Source organism: Musca domestica, unplaced genomic scaffold (assembly GCF_030504385.1).
Source record: "Musca domestica strain aabys unplaced genomic scaffold, Musca_domestica.polishedcontigs.V.1.1 2, whole genome shotgun sequence".
NCBI lineage: Eukaryota > Metazoa > Arthropoda > Insecta > Diptera > Muscidae > Musca > Musca domestica.
The window spans coordinates 46,954,432-46,981,454 of record NW_026712249.1 but is presented as its reverse complement, the minus strand read 5'-3'; the positions used below and the strand labels follow the sequence as shown (position 1 = coordinate 46,981,454).

The following is a 27,023-nucleotide window of genomic DNA, read 5'->3' as shown; positions in this document are numbered from 1 at the left end:
TAGATTTTTCAAATTTTTGACTTGATCGTTGTTTCTTTAATTTTTCATCTTATATCTGAGTTTACTTTAAACATCGCCATCTTTAAATATTCGACAACAGATAGGCTTATTCAAATCTTTTGTAAATATCAAGGATATTTGAATTATCTCCTTTTTGGAATTTACCCAAAGAAACATAACATCTCATAATTTATTCCATAATCTTTAAACAAAAACTTTGACAAAACAAATAATAATATGCATCTCTTGTGCTTTCATCTCAAAGTTTTTTGGACCTATTCCAGAAACTGACAACAACGAAAAAACAACAAATTTGAATATAATCACCTCATGCTCATTGAATGTCAAGTCCTTGACCATGCCTTTGTTTTTACCATGCGAACAACTTCTCCAGATAATGCATTAAGAAGGGTTCAAGAACCCTTTTTTGTTGTACCCACAAGGGGCGTTTTAATGGAAGAAGAAAAAAGGAAAGGAAACGCAACATAACAACAAAAGGGTCAATGTGGGTGGAAAATACGAATATAATGCCCGAGATAACCATAATTACCTTCTGCGTCTCTTATTACATGGGAAACGTGTATTTGTGTAAATTAGTATTCTTTGCTTGGATTTTTTGGTTTTTCTTTTCGTTTTCGGTTTTTTTTTCTTTTTCCTCCTTTTTTATTGATTTAATGTTCACTCTGGGTATGTGTGTTTTTTGGCAAAAAATTTTCACTTTATATAATCCTTTTGCTGGAATTGCTATGATAGAATTGCTTTTATTGTTGTTATTTTTTTCCGGTTGCTATTGTGTTGTTTGTTTTCTAATGCGAGTCGTCTGTAAGTCACAAAGTCACGCACACACCGTTAAATATACAAATACAAATACGTGTTTGACGAGCCAAAGAAATTTCGGCGAAACTTCGTATTGAATGCCCAAAAATTGTCTAGGCTTGTTGCTAGCCCTGGGCCCAGGGCCAAAGGAGTAGGATTGGGAGAGGTGGGGAGGGGGTGAGGTGAGGTGAGGGGATGTGTAGGAGTTAAGAGAGTAGTAGAAAAGTTTATAGAGGGGCCGCCACAAAATAGATAATATTGCAAACTTTTGTGCTGGTGCGGTTTGGGGCTTTGGTTTGACTTGACTTGTCTACCACCGACGCTGTTGTCGTTGTTTTCGTCTTTGTTGTTCTGTAGATGACGTTCACACAGACACCAAAAATATATATAAAAATTTGTACACAGATAGAAATAAGAAAATAATCCACGTAAAGAATAGAAAGGTAGGAGGTTCAATTATTGCTTCACTCTATTCTCCTGCTTTGGAAGGTCTGCATTTATATATGTGCTTGTACATGGGTATTTATGGTTGATTGGGGTTGGGGGTGGTTTTATGGAGATGTGGGATAATAAAAAAAAAAATATTCTTGTTGTTTCTTATTTTTATCTCCGCCAAACTTTATATTACCTTATATTTCTTCGAACTTGCTTTCTATGGGGGTTTTGAATTTTATTCACACACACTCTTTATGTTTTTTTTTTTTTTTTCAATAAAACGCGAAATCCACCTTTTGGAGATGTGGTTTCTTGTTAAGCACTTCAAGACAACTGGAAAACCCGTGAAAACAATTTAATGATTTTCATTCATTTGAAACACAATGCCGACACAGACATGCAAATATTCAAAGTGGCAGCAAATTAACGTTCTGTCAAATACACGTTTTATGCAGACACACTTACACGCACGCACCTAGACGCACAGACACAGCCTCATGTAGACTTCTAAATTTAAAATAAATTTTTTTGTTTAACGATAGCACATTGATGAAGGCTTTGGTTTCTTTTTTGGTATTGCTAAAAATATCGCAGGATTTATTTTTTCTCTGAAACAAATTTCACTCCCTCATCATAGCAACTTTCTTTTTTTCTTTGTTTGATGGAATCCCGTTTCAAAAATTACTCAATTAAATTTGTGTGTGGCTTGTGCTACACAAAAAAAGAATCCTCTGCAATCTGCCGTACACCATAAGGATACGTTTATTATGTTACGAAATCTAAAACACAACTGAAAAGCTTTTCTTGGACATTCTTCGAAAGTACCACTAACGCAACAGTCATTGACAAGGACTTCAAAAAAAAAAAAACATTTGTTAAGGGCACCCAAGTAGGAAGACCAAAGAGAGAGAGCGACAAAGAGAATGAGAGAAACAAACTCTCTTTTCCACCACTGAGAACTGCAAAGAGCAGCCACACATAACTTAAGAGCATTTTTGAGGGAGTTTAAGAACAACAATAAAAATTGTTGCACATTTACCGGCATTTTCTTCAAAATTTGTTTTTGTAACACTGACAACTTACATAATATCCACAGAGGCCAATAACAACAACACTATTTTCCATTTGGCCAAAAATTGTAACTTGTTTTTTTTTTCATTTGTATGAGAAATGTGGTATAAGACATAAAACCAAAAAATGAAGATTGCTTACATGTCCGGATAAAAATAGTTTGGAATGAAATAAGTTTATGTCTTTTCCATTTAATATGCTTACGAGGTTGCTTGGTTGGTTGGTAAGTTGACATCACTGCTAGCAACTGCATTTCTTGCAGTGACGCAATAATTTGACAGGTGACGTAAATGAGCTGAGTCGATGGTTGTTAGTGGAAACACTCAAAACTATGACTTAGTTATGAAAGAAGATTGATGTTTGAAATAACTTCAATTGTAAAAAAATGAAGCAATGTTTTCCTTATGTCATACTAAAATATGGCGCAGGTATATAAATAAATACATTTTAACAGTTATGTTCAGATATATCAAAATTATTGGACTTTATCGCTGAGATACTATACCCAAATATATCGTATTTAGGCTTTAGAGTGGTTAAATTGAAGTAGGTAAAAACTAACATATAAAAGCTATATCTTAATCGAATTTAGTTGAATATGACTGAGATAAATTTATCCTGCATGTGACTTCTCGAACCAAATATCGTTGGTATGGAGTGCATGTTATGACCTCCAAAATACTTAAATATAACATCGAATGAAACAGCTTTATTTGGTATTATTTACATTTAATTGGGGGGAAATATATATGAGAGATGTAACCGAATCTGAACCGATTTTATTAAAAAAAAGAACACAGATATTTCTAAAGTGTATCTGAATATCGAATATCGTTGTTTGTTTAGTGCATATTACGACTGTGGGTAACAAAAGTAGCAAATGGGATGAACATTTTATAAGAGAGCTATAGCTATATATATGTTAGCCGACTTTCACCAAATTTGACACATTATCTTCCAGGCTGAATTCAGTCCTATGTGCCAAAAGCATTCGGACTTATATTAACCATTTGGTGAACAATAAACTTAAAATCGAATAGAGATACATATGAGAGCAACACCCAAATCTGAACTGATCTTGATAAAATTTGTAAAAGTTTTGAGCTGTATTTGATTTTCTGAGCTGTATTTGATATATTTCCCCGAATATCTTTATTATGGACAGCATATTAATGATGTGGAGGACAAATTCAACAAATCGGATGAACAATATATATTTTGAGAGCTATATCTTAACCTATTTCCACCAAATGTGCCAAATTCCATTCAATTTGGACTAATATTACAAATTTGTGCACATAAAAAGAAAATCGGAAGATATGTTTGGAATCTATATTAAAATTTTGACCGATCATCTCCAATATCAAAAGGGTTCGTCCTTGGGCCAAACAAATAATTTGTGAAAAGTTTTATCTCGATCGGACAATGAATGTACTAAAATACCAAAATACATTGACAGACGGACAAACGGATGGACATGCATAAACCGACTCAGAATGTGATTCTATGCAGATCATCAAAAGAAACTATGTATCCATCTCACTTCCTTCCACTATAGTGCAAGCAAGCAAGCAATATTGACCGGTTCGGTTATTGCAGTGTTTAGAAATCATTGAATTTTATTGATTTGATTTTATTGAGTTTTATTATCAAAATGCGTGCTTCTTCCATTTTGCGACGAAAGTAATTGTTGTATCAAATGGTACGTAAATTTTCGATTTTGTAATAATGATTAGCCAGGGGGATTTCAAAAGGTACTATTGGAACCGGAAAAAGTCATAGTTTGATGTGGCTTATGCGCTGGTGGCATCATTGGGCAGTACTTCTTCAAAGATGCTGCAAATCTCAAAGAAACTGTGAATGGCGGGCGCTACGGTGTGATTATATCCAACTTGTTTTTATCCAGAATGCAAGAGCTTGACTTGCATTATAAACGGTCTCAATAAGACGGTGGCACATGCCACACAGCACTCATAATAGTATTATTATTTATTTGATTATCTAATTTTATTTATTTATTTATTTATTTTTTTTTTTTGAAAAATTTTCTATATATCTTTAACAATAATCTCATACCATTTTACGATTTAGTACGACTTTCAGAATTGTCCGCTTTATATTGGCTGGTGCTAAAAATGTCAAAGTTTCAGCTCTTACCGACCTTTCAATAAAAAGGTGAGGAACTTTTCACCATTAAAAATCTCACCAAATCTCAAACAATAGTGATCCTCATGCGAAATGTCAACTTTCTAGCTAGTTTTAGTACCAAAAAGAATGCAAAGGCTATAGTCGTGCGAGCCGATCATGTAATATCCTACATAACTATAAAATATTGGAAAGCTCCCTTATGTCCTCTTCCTTGAAAAATGTGTCACAAAAAAAAAACTTCACACAAAAGTTCAATTCAAAAAGTGGTTAATTTTATACGGTAGTCCAAAATGCAAAACTTGTGCCCTGTCCTTAATTTTAACCTCGGTTTCTTTTCGGACCCTAACCCTATTCAGATGCAAAATTTCATGAAGATCGGATAATAACTGCGGGGGTTGTTAGAAGAAAAAAAGATGTTACAAAATGTGCAATTCAATATTGAAAGTCAAATGGAAAAAATCTCAGGCTATTATGAATAAAACAAACAAATAAAGAAATAATTATTAACTTTTCCTTGGCGTCAAGGTTATGTAATTGTAATGTTGATGGGATAGAAAATATTCGCAGTCAAATAGAAATTTTGGTGTTTTTATACACAAATTTATGATCCATTTCACTCTTTAAATGCTATCGGATAACCAACCAACTGATCTGTCTCAAGCTCTTACATGCAAAATTCCACACCGATTGGTCTATAATTGTGACCTGTAGAGCAATTGTAAAAACGATAATTTTCTATATTTGATCCAGTTTTAGTACTTACATACTAAAACGCCACCTTTTCTGGAGTCTCGTTTCAATAATTACTTAGGAATTACTTTGGAATTTGAAACTCAAAATAATACGAACCTAATAACATTTCGGTACTTTAATACTTTTCAGTATGAATTTTTAATCAGCCAAATTTGTACACCTAACTTTTTATTTTAGGAACTGGTGAGACAATCCTTGTAGTATAAAATTGTCTATAGAGGTTCCAGTTTTGGTATGGCGCCCATATAACGGTCTCACTCACTAAATTGTTTTTTTTTTTTTAAGGTTGACTGCATTATTCAAACGGTCTTACTGGTATTTATAGTTTAAAGTGGAACACGTTCAGATATTTTTTATATAATTTTTTTTTATTTACCCAATGGCGGAGAGTGTTAAATTCGGCCCGGCCTAATTTAATGTTTTTTATTGTTAAAGAAAAAAACGAGTTTTTTATGTCACTATTGAAGAAGAAGGTAGTTTGTTTACATTAACAGGGAACGGGTCATCCGGCTGATAAAGCATCATAGTTTTTGTTGAAAACATATTTAGATACTGAAATGTTAATGTAAAATATATTTTCAATTTCTTTTTGTCTTAATACCCTGTGCTGTAAAAACAAATGTTATGTTCATATAAAGTACATTACAAAGACAATACTGTTAAATTTTTATGACCCTCACAAAGCTTTTACAGTATGTAAGAAAAAGCTCCGTACATTCATGTTAACCGTTTGAAATAACAGTGTTTGGCTCTGTATGTTTAAGTAATCATTTAGAACCGTTTTCCTCCCATTTAACAACATCATAACAAGAGAAATGCACTTAAGGTAAGTAAATTATAAGGGCATAAATGAAACGAAACAATAACAACAAAAAAGCGGCAGCAGCAACATAAAGTTAATTAGCCAAAATGTCTGTGAACTCATTAGCAAAGTGTCTTCGTAGAAGACAATAAAAGTGTGAGGGTGTTGGCCCTTTAACAGGATGTGACTGACAACAGACTGCAATTTGTTGCGTGGAGAAAAATTACATTTTGTGTTTTGTTTTATGGACGTTGATGTAGGAGGCAATTTTTTAGACAATACGTGTAAGAGAAAAAATGCCAAGTCATACAGAAGATTTACAAATGGTTTGAAGGGTTTTTCATATCATATCTTTCGTTGTAGAACCTTTGCTTGGATCTAACCATGTCTGTCTATTTAGCTGTTGCGAACGCGTTATAACTTTTGAAGATTATTTATTATATTATTTATTCCGAACTGGACACTCTGTTTGTTTAACAACAATCGAATTCTAAGATGGGATAAATATATAATCTTGAAATTATGAATGCGTCTCGATATTTAGCAAAGATAGGTAAACTTTGAAGCGGTCGTTAAGAGTTCTGCATTTTTGTATATGGAACATTTTGGGAAATACATAAAAAGTACTCAATGAAATAAATATATCAAAATCTGTATAGCGAAAAATACATATATAAACTGTGAAACCATTTCGAGCAAAAAACTAGCTATTCCATGTAAGATGTAAAAACCAAGTCAGAAAAATGACCATTTTAGATTACGGTCTTCTCATCTATAATGTGAAGGAGTTCTGAATTTTTATTTATACAATAAAAGATATGTTGACAGAAATTTTGGAAAAATATCACCAAAGGAATGTTAGTTAGACCGCTTATACCGGCCGCAAGAACGGATGGACGGATTTTGATAATTCCCTCTAATTTTGGTTTTTTGGTAGAAGTGAATAAAATGTACAAATATCGCATTAAATGAAGTTAATAGACATTTGCATATTTTTATACCTTCCATCATAGAATAGAGGGTATAATAAGTTCGTCATTCCATTTGTAACACCTCGAAATATACATTTTAAGCCCCACAAATTATATATTTGCTTGATTAACATGGAATTAAGTGGCGATGTCCGTCGGTCTATCCGTCTGTGGAAATCTCTCTAGCTTCCAAACGAAATGAAGTAGGTTGATAATTTTACTCAAATATGTATTATGTCTGCAGGACTTTTGGTATTGAATATGGTACCTCCCTTTTTTCGGTATTTTGGTGATTTAAGCGATATAATTCATCGGAAATGTTTCAAATGTGGTATTTGAAGTTCGTAATGAATACTACAGCCTAAGAAAGAAAATTGTCTGTACAGGTCCACGTCTTCTTATAGCCCCATATAACGGTACCCCCCGATATTCGGTTTTTTATGACTTTAGCTACATTATTGACCGATTTTTTTCTAGTTTGGCTAAGTTGCCTATGCATGTCCCGTCATTGTATAGACCCTAATTCAACGGCTACATTTGGTATTTTTAAGATTTTAACAGCATTTTTAACGGATTTTCTTTCTTTGAAAATTGCCAAACTCGTTCCAAATGGTGGAGGGTATTCAAAAGTCAGCCCGGCCGAAATTATAGCATTTATTAATTTGTGATATTTTTTATCCCATAATAATTTTATACCTTCTGCCATTTGTAACTCCTCGAAATACTTATGTTAGTCCCAACAAGTGTATATATTCTTGATCAGCGTAGAATTCTAAGTCGGTGTAGCGATGTCCGTCTGTTGTATTCACGATATCTTTCGAACGAATTGGCCAAATTTAGCCCACGTGTTCGTATAGCCTCTAAATATTCGGTATTTTGATGATTTTCGCGACATTATTCACAGGAATTATTTCAAATTTCGTATTTGAAGTTCGTAATGGATACTTCAACCTATAACGAATTATAGTCTATGCAGGTACACGTCTTCGTATACCTAACATATAACCCCGCTTTTTCGGTATTTTGATGATGTTAGCGACATTATGGTTGGTTGGTTGGTTTTAAATTTCGTATTTCAAGGTTTACCTATTAGAAACTATGCCTATGACGAAAAATATGCAGGTTATCGTCTTCATATAGCCCCATATATAATCATTTTCATTTGGAACCGTAGAGGGTAAAATAGACCATACCTTTTATTAGAAAAAGATTTGAATACCTATTCGCACGAAAGAGGGCATAAATATAGGAAAAATGCTACCTGTCAAAAACCAAAGTTTAAATTTATAAATTTATGAAATTTTATTTGTAATTCAATGTTTGGTGGGGTATGAGAAAGAGTTGACCGATATATTCCATACCCACACTATAGCTATGCTAAAATAAGCAGATATGCGAAATTCGAAAAAGTCACTTATAAGTTTCAAACAATTATATTATTCGAAATTTTGACGCTCTGTGGGGAAGAATATTAGAAGATACCAAACTGGAAAAATCGGATGCTCAATTCGCATTTTATGAGAGTCAGGGTTATTAAAAATATTGAGATGTTGTTGGGGAGAGGACCGTTGAAAACAATCGGACTTCTCCCCTATTTGGGGGAGGTACTAGATGGAGTGGGACGATATTTTTTATACTCACACCTGAACTAGCACTGATAAAAAATATTAGAATTTTTAAAGTTCGTACTCAATCGGTTGATCTTTTCTCTTTCTATGAGGTTAATGGTTTTCTGTGGAAATGTTGATCTTTTGTGGGAGAGGTGACAGAAGGAGTGGATCAATAGCTCTGCCAATTCGGTGACATGTTTTAAGGGCTGTGCCGAACCAACCATCGTACTGAAGAACGCATGAAGCTGTAATCGCGTTATGTATTTAATGAATCTAACTAAAAATACCTAGCTCTAATTGTAATACCCTCCACCATGCAAGGGAGGGTATATTTATCATTCCGTTCGCAAAACCTCAACATATTCGTTGGAGACCCCAAAAAGTATATATATTCATGATCAGAGTAAAATTTTAAGTCGATGTATCGTTAACAGTCTATTTCTACGTCTGTCTGTCTGTCTGTCTGTTTTCTCAATTTTCTTTTATTACATCCAAGCGGATTGGTATTGGAAATAGGCTATATGGGTTCTCGATTAGGTATAGCCTCCACATAAAGGTACCTATTGATTTTCGGTATTTTTGAGGTTTCTACCATAATTTGTGTTATATTTTTTTTAAATTTTAAAATTCGGTTCGGCCCTGTCGAACTTACAGTCCTTTTTACTTGCTCTTATTAATAAATGTGTTTTTACGAAAGCCGTACTGAAAATATACACAACGGACTTGAAGGTAATAGATATCTTACCATTGGTTTTGTGGAACTCTACTTTATATAGATTGGATAATGATAAAATGAACTTAATATTTGTATACCCCGATGGAGGGTATAACAAAAAGTGTATAACAGTACGAAATATTTGCCCTATATACGTATAGGGTATCAGTTTTCCATTTGTACATCAAACGTGTAATTTTAGCTCTTAAAGAATGAATTTCGTCACAGTAATCTTAATGTTGTTGTAGTAGCAAGTACGTAAATTTGGTGAAAATCGGTTCAAATGTAGTTGCAGCTCCAGAATATATGTTTATAAAAATTGATATTTAGGTCACACTAAAGCTCTCCATAAAAATGATTTTCGGTACAAGATATCAGATATGGCTTAGAATGTATCGTAAAATTATGTCTATATCTATATAGATTCTGTCGAGATCCTATATAGATCCGATTTCAAGTTCTTTGTGCACAATTTTTTCGAGTTCGGTTCACATTGGTTTCACCGATTTTATGTTCTGTATTATTTTATTATGAAAATTCTTGCGTTAGCGGAAAATATCGATCTTTAAATGTAAATCGAATATATATCTATTCAAATCCCGTCATATACTGCAAGGTCACAACTTTGTCCCAATATACAACTCTTAAAATCTCAAATTTTAAGATTTTCCTTTAAATTTCTTGTCTTACCCACACTTCACCCATGTCGAAGTGCAAAGCAAACAAGAAGTCATTAAGAAGGATTCTGGGAAAAACTAATTTTAATGCGATGTTAATTACTATACAATTGGATAAAGCTGTTAAGTGTCAAAGTAATTATGAGCAAGTTTTCTTTTTTTCTGTTGCTGCTTCTATAATATTTATGACAGAAGCACACGAGGTCAGCTTTAATGCAGCATGATATAAAATTTAAGGATAATCATAAAAGGTCATTATTTTCTTGATTCCTTTTAGCAATTTAGGGCAACCACAGAATTGGGTCTTATTTATACACACAGCCTCACATAACAATTAAATATGGTGTGCGTATACGTTTTGGAAATTTAAAGAAACTATATTCTCACATTACTCATACGCCCCTTAAATGCTAACGTATTTCTCTTTTGTCATTGAAATTCAAAATTAAATGGCATTGAAATTCCAAATTACGAATGTAAATGAAAGACGGAGACGAAAACCATCGAGAACACAGCTGTCATTTGGCCCAAACAGAAATTGAATATATTTCCTGTAACATCTGTTACTATATTATTTTGAAGTGCCAAAGTAATTATGAAGCCACTTTATTGGACGCAGAAACGTTTTTTTTTTTAATTTCCAAAGAAAATTCCATTTTGTAACACACTTGCCAGCACAATATTGTATCGCTCCCTCGAAAAAAGGTGTGCACCCAAAGCACACAATCTTCGAAGACTTTAACAATAATTTAAAATATTTTATTGTCTTTTTAAGAAAATAGGCCCAGCATCCTTGTAGGTGAGTCTGTCCAATTTTATGGCCGAATGATTGAAATTTTATGTAAATTTTAAGGTAATAAAAAAGCACACTTAAGATATAGGATATACCGAAAAGACAGAATAGCTTCATAGAAAATGGCCTATTGTCCAATTTAATTGAATGGCTTTTTATCAAAACGGGCCGAATAAGGTTGTGAACATAAAACAATTTTTATTCATTGAAAACAAAGCATTAAATGGCATTGACGTGAAGTGCCCAAGGATATCGTGTATCGGGAAACAATGAAGAATAAAATGAAATAAAAATATTATTTTCTACGATATCTTTCAATTCCAGTAAATTTTATATTGAAGAATTTAAGATGAAATTTATCACCATTTAATACTCAGTCTATATCTTGTGCTTTGTAACCTCCAACCAAACTGTATCTATGACCAGCTAAAAAACAAAGTTTTCAACTAAAAAACTTTTCTCATCAGCCACTACATTTTCAAGTTGAACGCAGTGAATTCAAGTGATTCGCACAGACACTTCGTAAAAGTGACACATTTGTCAACAGCTTCTTAATTGCTTGGCCGGCAATTTTGTGCCACTTTAGGCTTGATGTTGTGTTTTTAAGGCGGAATTGTTGCTGTTTTAAATTCAAGCACTTCCTTAAATAATTGCTGTGCGTTGAATAGATGGTGTCTACATTTTTAAGGCATTTATTAGTGAATTAATAATGACAATTGTTTTAAGAAAAATTGGGAAAAAATATTTTTAAATATGCTTTTTCTTTGTGGTAGAACCAATAAATATATATCACTGATTTTAAGCTTGATTTTTGATAATTTGTCGTTTTAAATGGATGAGATTTCCCGCCAAACCATTGGTCCATAAATATGGTTTCTTTTGAGAAAGAAAGTTCAAATGGCAGTTATTGATGTTATATGTATTTTTATTCTAAAAATACAGGATGAGATAAAAAAAAAACTACAACAAAGTCAAAGACCATAATTTTTACTTTTTTTAAATTTATTTGAATGAAAGCAAACAATTTCGGAAATAGCATCAAATTTTAGAATAAGTTTAGAATTTTGCGAATTGGTCACCTTCGGCACGAATTATGGCCTTCAAACGGCCAATGAAACCATCACACGCTGCCCGAATGTGCCTCTGCGGTATATTGGCCCATTTCCGGCGAAACGCTTGCTTGAGGTGATCGATTTTTGAGGTGGTATTTTTTAGTGTCACAGACTTCTTTCCTGTCCTTTACTCTCCTCTCAGCCAAAATTCTGTGTCGATTGGTTTTCAATTGTAACCTGTAAAGCGACTGCAAAATCAGGAAAATTTTAATTTGTTGGTCTATTTGAACCTCTAAATGCACATCTTCAGAAACAATAGGCTTTAATTCTGACCCTAAACCCTACCCACAATGCAAAAATTCATGAGGATCGGAGGATGTTGCATACCACAATTATAGACCAAACGACGCGAAATTTAGCATAGAGTTAGAGGTTAGGACTGGACAGAAATCTAACAATTTAGATGATCATCGGACAATATTTAGCGGGTAAAATAAACCATAACATATATTTAAAAAAAATAGACAATTTTCCTCTAAGCCACGAACATTTTTAATCCCGACGAAATCACAAATACAATAACACTTCACTTCTGACCATGAAAGTGTATATATATGTAGGTGAGATGAAAAACTGCAACAAACTTCAGACTGCTGTCATTTCTAAGCCACTCGTCCGACAGCTGTTAAAATTATTCCAGTGACAGCTCATTATATTGTTTACAAGAGTACAAAAGCATTTTGGTGAGAATTTTCCAAACAAAAAAAAAAAATGATTTGTTTTGGAATCCAAGCGTGATAGTGTGATTTCTTTATATTTGGCTGGAAAACCACAAATGGCTATCGTTAGAGTACTTCAGCATTTAAATGTGAATAAATCTTTTGTGTCTCGTACAATCGCTCGTTATCGAGATACGGATAGCGTAGCCCGACGTCATATATGCAAAACCACCTCTATATCTCAATTCTAGATGCTTACAGTGACCTCAATATTAAATTTTAAAGTTTAAGATCTATCCTTTCGCTCGTTACCGAGATACGGATAGCGTAGCCCGACGTCAAGGAAGTGGACGAAAGAAAACACCAACATCAGCAGAAATGGTTCGAAAAGTAAATAAGCGACTTGATTGAAACCCATGTCGCATTTGCCGAAAAATGGCTCTTGTGCTGAACGTATCAAATTATTCCATTAGGCAAATATTGAAAAATGAGCTCGGTGTAAAGCCATTGAAATTCCAAAAAGTACAATAACTTACACCCACAATGTGCAGCTTCGGTTGGCCACCAGAACTCTAGCGCCAGCCATGGTGATAGTGTGGGCTGCTATAACAGCCGATGGTCGCTCCCCGCTCGTATTAATCTACCGTGGCATTAGAACAAATGCCGAATATTATCGCGAAAATATTCTGGAGGGAGTATTAAAGCCTTGGGTATGCAAACATTTTGGCCGCAGACCTTGGACATTCCAACAGGACTCAGCAACAATGGTTTCAAATGAGGTTCCTCGCTTCATTTCCATCGCAGAATGGCCACCAAAATCCCCGGATACCAATACGTTGGACTATTATGTCTGAAGTATTTTGGAAAGCAAGATTGGCACTAAAAAATCCTAAGGGTTGGATCACCTCAAGCAAGCGCTTGGCCGGGATTGGGCCAAATTCCGCAGAGCAGCTTCCGGGCAGCGTGTGGCGGTTTCATCGTGCCTAAGGTGACCAATTCGAACAAATCTAAACTTATTCTAAAATGTGCTGCTACTTCCGACATTTTTTGCTTTCGTTCAATAAAATTCAAAAAAATACTTAAACATTATGGCGTTTGACTTTGTTGCAGTATTTTTTTTATCTCACCATGTATATGTAAAATAAGTCGATTTTAGTTATTCCGCCTATAAGTCAAGAACCGCTGGACTGACTTTCACAATTCTCATCAATTCGGAATGGTCACCAGAAAAGGATAAAATCTAAGAAAATCGCGTGAAGAAAGGCCAATAAATAAAGTGATCAATTTTTTGTTAATTTTTATTTCAATTTTTGTCATATTGCATTCAATTTGAATTACGACATTGATTTGTACATTTTGTAATATTTTCCACCTTACAACACTGTGTGTAGGCAGTATTATATTCCGGTCGCATTATCGTCAGATCCTCCCTAGATATTGCATTGGTCAGAATTGAAGCCCATTATTTTTTTAAGATATAGATTTAGGGGTTCAAATGGATGAAAAATATAACTTTTTCCTAATTTTGATGTCGTTTTACTGATCACAATTAAAAACCAATCGATACGGAATTTTTCCATTGGGAGAGAGTTAGGGAAAGGGCATTGTTCATAGATTGATGTTATGATCGAGACTATAAAGGTAAATTTGCCAAAAAAAAAAAAAAAAAATACTTCAAAGAAGGCCTCAAAATAATATTATCCACACACGAATGTGAGAAATAATGAGCCATATTTGCTTGACCCATATTCTGCACTCAATTTGGTGTATTTTAAGAATAGAAATACAATTTAATTTAATTTAATTTAATCTAATTAGACACAAGTTCAAAAACCTGAGTGTTAAAAAATCTAAATCGCATACAAATAAATGTGATAATGATGAGTAACATTTAAAAAATGAACCAAAAAAAAAAAAAACAGCGACTTTAAAATAGAACACACCTCAACACACCACTGGACGTCCGCATTTATGACCACATCAAGAAATATAGTCTGCCAGTGAACGAGCATCTGTTGTTTTGGTCTAAACTTTGCAAATTCAATGAAACGCCAAGCACAACGTAAACAACCAAAAGAAAAATACAAACAATGCCGAAAGGTAAATAAAAATAATTTAATTCTGTTTATTTAAAAGCAGAAACGTGAATTGTTTTTATCGATTAATAGCAAAAGGCAGACACACACACACACGCACGCAGGTACATAGCTACAATTATTGTTTTAGATGGGCAGATATGTTTAAAGTGTAAACAATTATAAAATGGCAAAGATGTTTACGTTTTTAATTAAAGCAGCAACTTAAAACAATTGGCAATGATATGAAAATGAGATTTAAATGAAATCAAAGAAACAACAAAATTTAAAACAATTGAGGAATGGTAAATCTATGGAGATGGGCGTGAGGGCAATGAGCGGAATTTTTTTGAAATGATTAAGGCAATGTACAAACAGATCATATTTCTTGTGGAATGCTAGAATATTAAAAAAAAATTAAATAACAAACTGTGATAGCAAATATACGTATATCTGTACACTTAATAGGAGGAAACGGTACGATTTAAGTGACTTACAAATATTCTTTGAAAATCCTCGATTTTTTTATCCTATATTTTATACCCCGTGTTGGGGTTATTATAGTTCTGATTGGGCAAACAATTATGTAACACATCGAAATATTGATCACTGACATAGGAAACTATATATGGATCTTCGTATATTGCCGAGCTGAGTCGATCTACCTATGCACAGGGTGAGACAAAAAACTGCAACAAAGTTAAACGCCAAAATTTTTACATTTTTTTTTTTAAATTTTATTGATTGAAAACAAAAATGTCGGAAATAGCATCAAATTTTAGAATAAGTTTAAATTTGTTCGAATTAGTTACCTTTGGCATTATGGCCTTCAAACGGCCAATGAAACCGTCACACGCTGCCCGAATGTTGCTCTGCGGTATTTTGGTCCATTCCCGGCGAAGGTGATCGACACTTTGGTATTTTTTAGTGCCAACCTTGCTTTTCAAAATACTCCAGACACAATAGTCCAACGAATTGGTGTCCGGAGATTTTGCTGTTTTTTAATCTCACCTTGTATATGGGAGCTGTATCTGAGCCAATATTCACCAAATTTGATATACTTATTTCTACACGCAATTTGGTCATATGTGCCAAATTCCATCCGATTGGTGCACAATAAAAGGCAAATCGGACGAAGATATATTTATAAAATATATAAAATTTGGTACTCTGGGTATGTTAGACATATTTCCACGAATATCGGCTGTAGGACAAAAATAAAAAATCGGACGAACAATATATATCAAATTTGACATACTTGCTTCTAGCCTCAATTTGGTCATATGTGCCAAATTCCATCCTATTTGGACTATTATTGCAAATTGGGTGCACAATAATGTGCAAATCCGACGAAGATATATATGGGAGATACATCTAAATTTCGACCGATTATCTCACATTTCAACAGGGTCAGTTCTTGGACCAAACAAATAATTTCATCTCAATCGAACAACGAAATGCGACTTGCACTTTGTTTAAAAAAAAGCATAGACCGATGGGGCGGACGGATATGCATAAATCGACTCAGAATAAAATTCCGTGCAGATCATCAAAACGAACTATGGGTCTATCTCGATTCCTTCTCCATGTTACAAACAAATGCACAGAAATATAATATCCTGACTACAGTGAGTATAGGGTATAAAAATTTAGGCCTTAAAAATTCATAATTTTCTGAGGTGGAATTTTGTAAACAGTCAAATATCTACGACTAGCAAAACTTCATAAATTTTACTAATTTTACTAATAATAGCAAAATGTTTTGCATTTACACCAAAAAGTCTTCGAAACATTTCATTTTGAAGTTTAACTATGGGATATCAGTAAACTCATTGCACAATAGACCCACATCCAAGTTTTCTTTCCAAAACCATTTCAACATATCCTCAATATATTAATATCAAATTTCCGAATTACACCTCTATCCCATCACCCAATAGTTAGACTCTTCTAATAATTTTAGTACGCATTTCCGAAACCACCGCGAATATTTCCCCACAGACACCAACTGTGACATATATATTAAATGTCAGAATTTTAGGTCTATTCCTTCACCCAATACCAATCGTAGTACTATTTACTGCTTGTCGTACAATTATAGTACACATTTCCAAAACCATATCTCAATCCCAGATACCAAGAAAGCCTATAATGCCAAATTTAACACTTTTAGCTCTATTCTTTCACCCAATACCAAATTTAAAACTTTAATATTTCCACACCACCGTCAAATTTTAAGCACAGATACCATCAGTAACATAAATACCAAATTTCAGAATTTTATCTTTATCCCTTCACCCAATAACGTACTTTCCAGTAACTTTCGTTCTCTTATAGAACACATTTCCAAAAACACCTCCAAATGTCCAGACTAAAAATGAACATTAACCCTAATACCAAGTTTATGATTTCAAGCACTATATGTTGACTTAATACCAAATTGTACCAAATACAGTACTTTTCGTACATTTGTAGTACACATCCCCAAGACCACCACTTTATAACAAACCTACCACCTATAGGCACCCCGATTCAATATTTCACAATGCCAGCGTCATCCGTTTACTTTAAACGAAACTGTACCAAATACCTATAGTAATATTTAGTATAGTTCGCACAATTATCAGTGACTTTCATTTCGTTTGTCTAATTAAATGTATTAAAATTTTTGTTCATTTTGGTACTTTTTTTTTGGTATACTTCTAGTACAAATTTCCCACCCTTATCACGTGCATACGCACCAAGACCGCCGAACGTTCCAAATTTCAAGATTCCAACTTCAGCCGTTTTATCAGGGCGTTGATTCTCAGTTAGTCACTTATTTTTCTAAGCTTTTATATATATATATATATATATATATATATATATATATATATATATATATATATATATATATATATATATATATATATATATATATATATATATATATATATATATATATATGTGAGATAGATTTTTATAAGCTTTTGCTTAGTCATAGACTTCATATAACTTCGGTAACTTTTCGATATTTTGAAGTTTTGGGCCAACATTTTCAACATGAATGTGCTGCAATTTGACAATGGCAAAAACAAACAACACACCTTCCAAATGCATGATTTTTTTCTTTTCTTCTTTTTTTTGATTTCTCTGCACAATTTCCTTGCAACTGTTGCGAATGTTAGTTCACAAGACAAGACGTATTTAATATAATTTTAACAAATTAAATCATATCGTATTAATATTAGTCCACTTGCGCTGTCTAAAATCATCTGCAAAGAATCTTTCAAAAATCTCTCAGCGATTTTAAATGCTGTTGCATTTTGTGAAATTTTATTTGTCGGAAATGCTTTTCTTTTCTTTTTTTCTTGTTTTTGAATATTGCAAGAGGCAATTTGCATCGACTGGCAGTAAATCATGTTGGTGTGCCACACACACTTACACTCACAGCCATGGCGATTTGCAATTTCGTTTTTTGTTTATAAATATTCGTATTAGTTGTTCGTAGTTAAGTTAAATTACGAGGCATCGAGTGAAAAGTTTTGTTTATTATAAATTAATGGGGAATTTAAATTTCACGATAAGAGAAATTGTGGAAAGTTGTTTGGTTTTTATACAAGTGAACATGCAAAACAATCGCAAATGAAAATTGTACCTGTTGCATCTATAAATTGAGGGAGTAATGTAAAATACCTTATAGTAAAATTGTACAAGTGGTATTAAGGTAAAAAACATATGATATATCAACAATTCTATATAGGTGTGCACTGTTATGAACAGGGTGAGATGAAAAAACTGCAACCAACTTCAGACTGATGTCATTTCTAAGCCACTCGTCCGACAGCTGTTAAAATTACTCCAGTGACAGCTCATCATATTGTTTACGAGCGTAAAAAATGATTTTGGTGTGATAGTGTGATTTCTTTATATTTGACTGGAAAACCACAAGTGGCTATTGTTAGAGCACTTAGGCATTTAAATGTGAAAAAATCTTTTGTGTCTCGTACCATCGCTTGTTACCGTGATACCCGACGTCAAGGAAGTAGACGAAAGAAAACAGCAAAATCAGCAGAAATGGTTCGAAAAGTAAAGAAGCCACTTGATCGAAACACTCGTCGCAGTGACCGAAAAATGGCTCGTGAGCTGAACATATCCCAATATTCCATTCGGCAAATATTGAAAAATGATCTCGGGGTTTTTCTTTGAAATTCCAAAAAGTGCAAGAGCTTACACCGCAACAGTAAAAATAGACTCAAAAGAGCTAAAGAGCTCCTTCGCTTGGCCGAAAGTCGAGAACTTCCGAATTTGGTTTTCTCCGATGAGAAAACATTCATTATCCAGCAGTTTGTAAACAAACGTAATGATCGTGTTTACTTCCCAAAGATGTCAGGTGAAAATGTGCACCTTCGTTTAGCCTACAGAACTGGCCATGGTGATTGTGTGCACCGCCATATCAGCCGATAGTCGCCCTCCGCTCGTATTAATCGACCGTGACATCAGAATAAATGCCGAATATTATTATAAAAGCCTTGGGCACGCAAACATTTTGGCAGCAGACCTGGGACATTCCAACAGAACCAGCACCATCGCACAAAATGAGATTCCTCGCTTCATTTCCAGCGCACAATGTTCACCAAAGTCTCCGGATACCAATCCGTTGAACAAATCTAAACTTATTCTAAAATTTGATAATATCTCCGACATTTTTTGCTTTTGTTTAATTAAAATTAAAAACAAAAAAAAAAAAAACAGTAAAGAAAGTCCTAAAGTCGGGCGGGTTGACTTTTTGATACCCAACACCACTTTGCTAATTTAGTAAAGCTTCATATAACAATTAAAAGTTTTTATGGGGGAATTCAATCATACACGCTATGATTATAATTATAATTTAAAATTCAAAGGACTAAAGATGCCGAAGCATTTGCATCTTTTAAATTCTGACATGTATAACCCATTTGGTGCAAAATAAATTTGAAATCAGATAAAGATATATATTGGAGCTATATAAAAATCTGAACCGATCTCGATCAAATTTAGTAAAGATATTTCTGAGCTGTATTTGATATATTTACCTGAATATCGTTGTTAGAGCGTGCATATTACGGCTGTGGGTAACAAATACAACAAATCTGATGAACAATATTTATGGGAGCTATAGCTATATCTCAACCGATCTTCACCAAATTTGGTGATCTAGACTCAATTCGGTCGTATGTGCCAAATTCCATCCCATTTGGGCAAATATTAGACGTTGGGTGCACAATAAAATGTAAATCGGACGAAGTTATATATGGGAGCTATATACATATCAGAACCGATCTGGATAAAATTTAGCAAAGATATTTCTGAGCTGCATTTGATATATTTCCCCAAATATTGTTGTTACAGAGTGCATATAACGGCTGCGGAGGACAAAAATAACAAATCGGATGAACAATATATATGGGAGCTATAGCTATATCTGAACCGATTTCGATCAAATTTGGCATACTTATTTTCAGGTCCATACTATTCGGGCTGATATTACACGTTTGGTGCACAATAAAAGGCAAATCGGACGAAGATATATATGGGAGCTATATCTAATTTTTTACCGATTATCTCCAATTTCAATAGGTTTCGTCCTTGGGTTAAACAAATGTTGTTTGGGAAATTTCATCTCAATCGGATAATAAATGCGACCTGCATTTTGTTCGCAAGAATACATGGACAGACGGACGGACGGACAGACGGACTGACATGCATAAATCAACTCGGAAAGTGATTCTATGCAGATCGTCAAAAGGAACTATGGGTCTATCTCGTTTCCTTTTGCCTGTTACAAACAAATGCACAAAGACATAATACCCTGACTACCTTGTGATGTAGGGTATAATTAATTGAACTAAAGCAGGTACTCCCTTGAAGAGACAGGCGAATACAGACACCAAATGATGTATTCGAGGACCACTATCTTGTGCTACTTGTACATAAATATTTCTCTTGAATTTTTTATGTATTTGTCTACATACATATGTACAAATGAATATGTTTATTAACTTTAAGTTAACGAGCACGTGTACATTTTATTAATATTAAATTGAAGCAAAAAAAATTAAATTTCACCATTTATTTTCCTAAAGTCTTCTTTTTTTGGTCAGCAACTGTTAATTGTTTTATTGGCTAAAAATTATTTTACTTTTGACCTCTTCCGTTCCTATTTAAAACATTTTTAAATTTATATCTTTATTTATTTTTCATGGAAATGAAAAAAAAAACCCGAATTGATTTCAAAAACGAAAAATCAATTAGTTAAATGGAATTGCTTTAAAGTCAAACAATCGCCGGTGTATAGCCATTGAATTATTTAATAGTTTTATTCACACCGTTTATGACCCGTGAGAAAAGCCATGCACCGAATTTACTGAATTTACTTTTATTTGATTATTTACTTTTCTTGGTAAAGTAGGCAGGCGGGCAGCAGTCAGCAATGTCCATATATGATCGATTTATTCATTTTCCGTTCATTGTTGTTGTTGTTTGGTAAATAAAAATACAACAATTGGTAAATATTTATTTTTTGGTACAACGGGTGTGGAATGTACACGTATGTATGAATATATGTCTGTATGAATTCAGCTGTACAATTGAGTGTAAATAATGGGTAATAATCCAAAAAAAAAGAAAAAAATGTCTAGAAAAAATCTTCTTTTTCAAGGTAAAGAAAAATTGCGTCAACAGATGTTTTAAGTTTCCATATGAAGCATTATAATCAGCTAAAATGTTCCCTGTAAAGCTTATCAGTAGACATCATGCAATTGGTACAACCTCCGTTATTTCGTCAAATTTGAGCAGAAAATGTGTCACTGCATTTTCTGATTGTCAGCCAGAAATCTGACATTGAAACTGATAACTAACTGAAATACTAAATATTTTATTTTCAAAAAAGAATTCTTAAACCAGTAAGGAAAAATCAGAAGTCGGGCAGGGCCGACTATATGATACTTTAGACCACTATGCATATTTAGTAGAGCTCCCATAACAAAATAATTTATTTGAAGTAGATCCTACTTCCTATTATCATTTGGCCTTAGAGTAGCTAAAATTTGCTTTCAGAGAGAACTATTATATGGGAGGCATATCCAATTCTGAATCGATTTTCACTAAATTTGACTGAGACATTTTAATCTTTTACACCAAATTACATTGCTATATAGTGCAGGATATAAATTCGAGAAGGATTATATTAAAACATATGTATCGGAGCTATTATTTGCACAAAAATCATCAAATCGGATTAAGGATATATGTGGGAGTTAAATCCAAATCAGATCCTATCTTGATAAAATTTAGCAGTGGTATTTCCAAGCTATAAAGGATATCGAATATGATGGACTTAAACACCAAATGAAACATATGTATGGGATCTACAGGATGAGATGAAAAAACTGCAACCGAACGCAGACTGCTGTCATTTCTAAGCCACTCGTCCGACAGCTGTTAAAATTATTCCAGTGACAGCTATTTATATTGTTTACATGCGTACCAAAGCATTTTGGTGAGAATTTTCCAGGAAAAACATTATTAGTGATAGAATTTATTATTTGGCTGGAAAACCACAAGTGGCTATCGTTAGAGCACTCCAGCATTTAGATGTGAATAATTTTTTTGTGTTTCGTACCATCGCTCGTTACTGTGATACTGGTAGCGTAGCCCTACGTCAAGGAAGTGGACGGAAAAAAACAGCAACATCAGTAGAAATTGTTCGAAAAGTAAAGAAGCGGCTTCATCGAAACCCGCGTAACAGTGGCCGAAAAATGGCTCGTGAGCTGAACATATCGCAATGATCCATTCGGCAAATATTGAAATATGAGCTCGGGGTAAAGCCATTGAAATTCCAAAAAGTGCAAGAACTTACACCGCGACAGAAAGAAAATAGACTCAAAAGAGCTAAAGAGTTGTTTCGCTTGGCCGAAAGTGGTGAACTGCCGAATTTGGTTTTCTCCGATGATAAAAAATTCGTTGTCCAGCTGTTTGAAAACAAACAAAATGATCGTGTTTACTTGCCAAAGAGGTCAGCTGAAAATGTGCATCTTCGGTTGGCCACCAGAACTCAAGTGCCGGCCATGGTGATGGTGTGGGACGCCCTAACAGCCTATGGTCGCTCTCCGCTCGTATTAATCGACCGTGGCATCAGAATATGGCATCGTGGCACCGAATATTGTAGCGAAAATATTCGGCAGGGTGTATTAAAGCCTTGGGCACGCAAGCATTTTGGCCACAGACCTTGGACATACCAACAGGACTCAGCACCATCGCACTCAGCACGCGCCACCCAAGAATGGTTAAAAAATGAGGTTCCTCGCTTCATTTCCTGCGCACAATAGCCACTAAAATTTCCGGATACTAACCCGTTGGACTATTATGTCTGGAGTATTTTGGAAAGCAAGGTTGGCACTAAAAAATACCAACGTGACGATCACCTCAAGCAAGTGTTTCACCGTGAATGGGACAAAATACCGCAGAGCAACCTTCGGACAGGGTGTGACGGTTTTATTGGCCGTTTGAAGACCATAATTCGTGTCAAAGGTGATCAATTCGAACAAATCTAAACTTATAATAAAATTTGATGTTATTTCCGACATTTCTTACTTTCATTCAATAATTTTTTTAAAAGCGTAAAAATTATGGCATTTTACTTTGTTGTAGTTTTTTTTTTCTCACCCTGTGTGGGTATATATGAACCGATTTTCACCAAATTTATAGTACTTACTTCAAAACTGAATTCAGCAGGGCGTGGCAAAATTCAAGTCATTTGGACTAAAATTAGCTATTTGGTGCACAATTAAACCGATATTGGTTGAAGATATATATGGGAGCTATATCTAAATCTGATCCGATTATCACCAAATTCAACACGGTTCGTCCATGGGCCAAACAAATATTGTTTGCAAAATTTCATTTTAATCGGGTAATAAATGCACTTTGCACCTGTACTTTGTTCACTTGAATACATTGGCGGACGAACGGACTGATGGACTGGCATGCATAAATCGAAGTGGTTCTATAAATATACCTCAAAAGTAACTATGGGTCTATCTCGCTTCCTTCTCCATGTTACAAGCAAATGCACAAAGACATAATACCCTTATAACTATGTGGTGTAGGGTATAAATAGGAGACGAAACGATTTGAAGTCTATCTAGCGGTATTCGCATAGCTATTCTATGAGAAGACCTATAGCTCTTCTATGAGAAGACCTATAGCTCTTCTATGAGAAGACCTATAGCTCTTCTATGAGAAGACCTATAGCTCTTCTATGAGAAGACCTATAGCTCTTCTATGAGAAGACCTATAGCTCTTCTATGAGAAGACCTATAGCTCTTCTATGAGAAGACCTATAGCTCTTCTATGAGAAGACCTATAGCTCTTCTATGAGAAGACCTATAGCTCTTCTATGAGAAGACCTATAGCTCTTCTATGAGAAGACCTATAGCTCTTCTATGAGAAGACCTATAGCTCTTCTATGAGAAGACCTATAGCTCTTCTATGAGAAGACCTATAGCTCTTCTATGAGAAGACCTATAGCTCTTCTATGAGAAGACCTATAGCTCTTCTATGAGAAGACCTATAGCTCTTCTATGAGAAGACCTATAGCTCTTCTATGAGAAGACCTATAGCTCTTCTATGAGAAGACCTATAGCTCTTCTATGAGAAGACCTATAGCTCTTCTATGAGAAGACCTATAGCTCTTCTATGAGAAGACCTATAGCTCTTCTATGAGAAGACCTATAGCTCTTCTATGAGAAGACCTATAGCTCTTCTATGAGAAGACCTATAGCTCTTCTATGAGAAGACCTATAGCTCTTCTATGAGAAGACCTATAGCTCTTCTATGAGAAGACCTATAGCTCTTCTATGAGAAGACCTATAGCTCTTCTATGAGAAGACCTATAGCTCTTCTATGAGAAGACCTATAGCTCTTCTATGAGAAGACCTATAGCTCTTCTATGAGAAGACCTATAGCTCTTCTATGAGAAGACCTATAGCTCTTCTATGAGAAGACCTATAGCTCTTCTATGAGAAGACCTATAGCTCTTCTATGAGAATACCTATAGCTCTTCTATGAGAAAACCTATAGCTCTTCTATGAGAATACCTATGGCTCTTCTATGAGAAGACCTATAGCTCTTCTATGAGAAGACCTATGGCTCTTCTATGAGAAGACCTATAGCTCTTCTATGAGAAGACCTATAGCTCTTCTATGAGAAGACCTATAGCTCTTCAATGCGAAGACCTATAGCTCTTCTATGCGAAAACCTATAGCTCTTCTGCGGGAATGCCACATTAAGGACAAATAAAATATTTTATTATATCCTACACCACATAGTGGTAAGGGTTTTATGTCTTTGGCTATTTGTTTGTAACATGGAGAAAGCAGCGAGATATATTCATAGTTACTTTTGAGGGCCTTCAAAGAGTATATTTATGCATGTCAGTCATGCTCACATGCGTTATATGCACTCCACAAGAATGGTACCGGGCATCAGATATAATTTTCGTCCGATTTGCCGTTAAAGTCTCTCACATACATAATATGCACTCCTCAACAATGATATTTGATACCGGGCATCAGCTACTGCTCGAAAATACCTCAGCTTAATTTTATCGAAGTCGGTTCCGTTGTTATGTAGCTTCGATTTACATCTTCATCCGATTTTACGGTTATTGCTTACCATATATGTATTATCCGACCATGTTGAATAGTTTTTATTCATATTCAACCGAATTTAACCATTCTGTGAAAGTAGGTCCGGTATTCTATTGCTCCAATAAATATTTTTTTTATATTATCCTTGTCGAAGTCATATCATTCACTATACAGCAATATTATATGGATCATGGTTGGTATGATCTACTTCACATAAATTCCCAATATAAACTTATTTTGTTACGGGAGCTCTAGTAAATACGCATAGTGGTGTGGGGTATTGTATAGTCGGTCCTGTCCCACTTTTGACCTTTCCTTTATTATTTTTGTTATTTTATTTTTATTATTTTGATTTGCAGCCACTTTTAATTTACATTTTTTCTATAAATTTTGAAACTTATTGCTTATTGTAAAGTGTATTAATATAAATATTTCCCTAATCTTCAAATGCGAATGTATAGAAATTGATATCACCCCAGTTATTTGCATGTATTAATTCAATGTATTTATCTTTCCCTATAAGCACTTCATTGCCTGTCAAAATGGTCATAATTTCATCAAAAATGCCAAACAGAACATCGTGTTTTAATAATATTTTTTGCCACTCATTCTTCTCTTCTCATCGCGTTCAGCAGCCAGTCAAGCATGTGTCACAAATTGGCAAATTTCGTTGGTGAGAATTATTAGCAACCTGTTTGCCAATACTCATCCGACAGCAGATATTAATTTTTGCGTGAAACCATGGTATGAGAGAATATTAGAATGTATAAATGTCAAAGTGTTCATATTCACACACACGCACGCATGCATATACCACACAATATCAACAGTTTATTCAAAATCAAAATTACCTCAATAAATTGGCGAAAATATTTTATTTCACCAGAAGCAAAACCACTCTCAAAATGTTTGCCCCTGGCTCTCCTCGCTCGATCGCCAGCACTGCGTGTTTTCGCACTGTCTCGAATAATTAATTAATTCTCGAACGTTTCAATAACAACCAAAATGCTATTCAAATTGGATAATTTTCATTTGAGGTTTACCACAATTAGAAATGTAATAATTCATGCACTTCAATTCGATTATATTTCGTTTTTTCGTGTTTCACACATAAACGGCGAAAAAATTGAAAATATTGGAAAATCTCCCACAGATTTTACTTCCTATGGTGGTGACGATAAACACCGATTAACTTCACTTTATCGATAGGCGGCCTCTTTTCTAGTTATATTTTCATATTTTTTTATGATTCAAAATTTACACCACATCATTTTGGGTTTTAACATAGCAAATAAAACATATTAATATTATAATTATGTTGTTTTATGGCCAGCATTGTTTTGAAGACACCACACCCGTTCACACTAGCGCCCCTGTTGTTGTCTTCGCAGGCACTCTTTACTTGTTTGTTCGTTCGCTCGTTCAAACACAATGAGCTAAACTAAATACGACACATTGTGGCGCAAGTCAACGCGGATATGAACATCTGCTGGTTTACTGAGCGCACTGTAAATAGCAAATGTTCTGCCAAGACCTGTAGAACAAAAAAAGCAAAAAAAAATGAAAAAAAAAAACACAGCCAAAGCAAAGAACGATACCAGAAAGAGAATGAGCAAACGGCAACAGGCCAACAAATATCGACAAAAATCGTGCCGGGCCATTTCCCGAAAAGCAAACTATGTGTTACTTTGAAAAATATCAGACGGCATCATATAA

At 34.2% G+C, this 27,023-nt stretch overlaps 1 protein-coding gene across 2 annotated transcripts in view; it reads right to left on the bottom strand.

The window, feature by feature from the left end:
* The window catches only part of LOC101894042 (frequenin-1), a 139,120-nt gene extending 112,350 nt beyond the window's left edge, over positions 1-26,770 (bottom strand). Inside the window, exon 1 of one of the 2 annotated variants that reach the window (XM_005184524.4) lies at positions 26,159-26,770. The gene's annotated coding sequence lies outside the window, so the exon portion shown is untranslated. Of the gene's footprint in view, positions 1-1,444; positions 2,018-26,158 lie in introns of those variants that run through there. The other variant, XM_005184525.4, reaches the window with a different exon arrangement.
* Between the last annotated feature and the right edge of the window lie 253 nt (positions 26,771-27,023).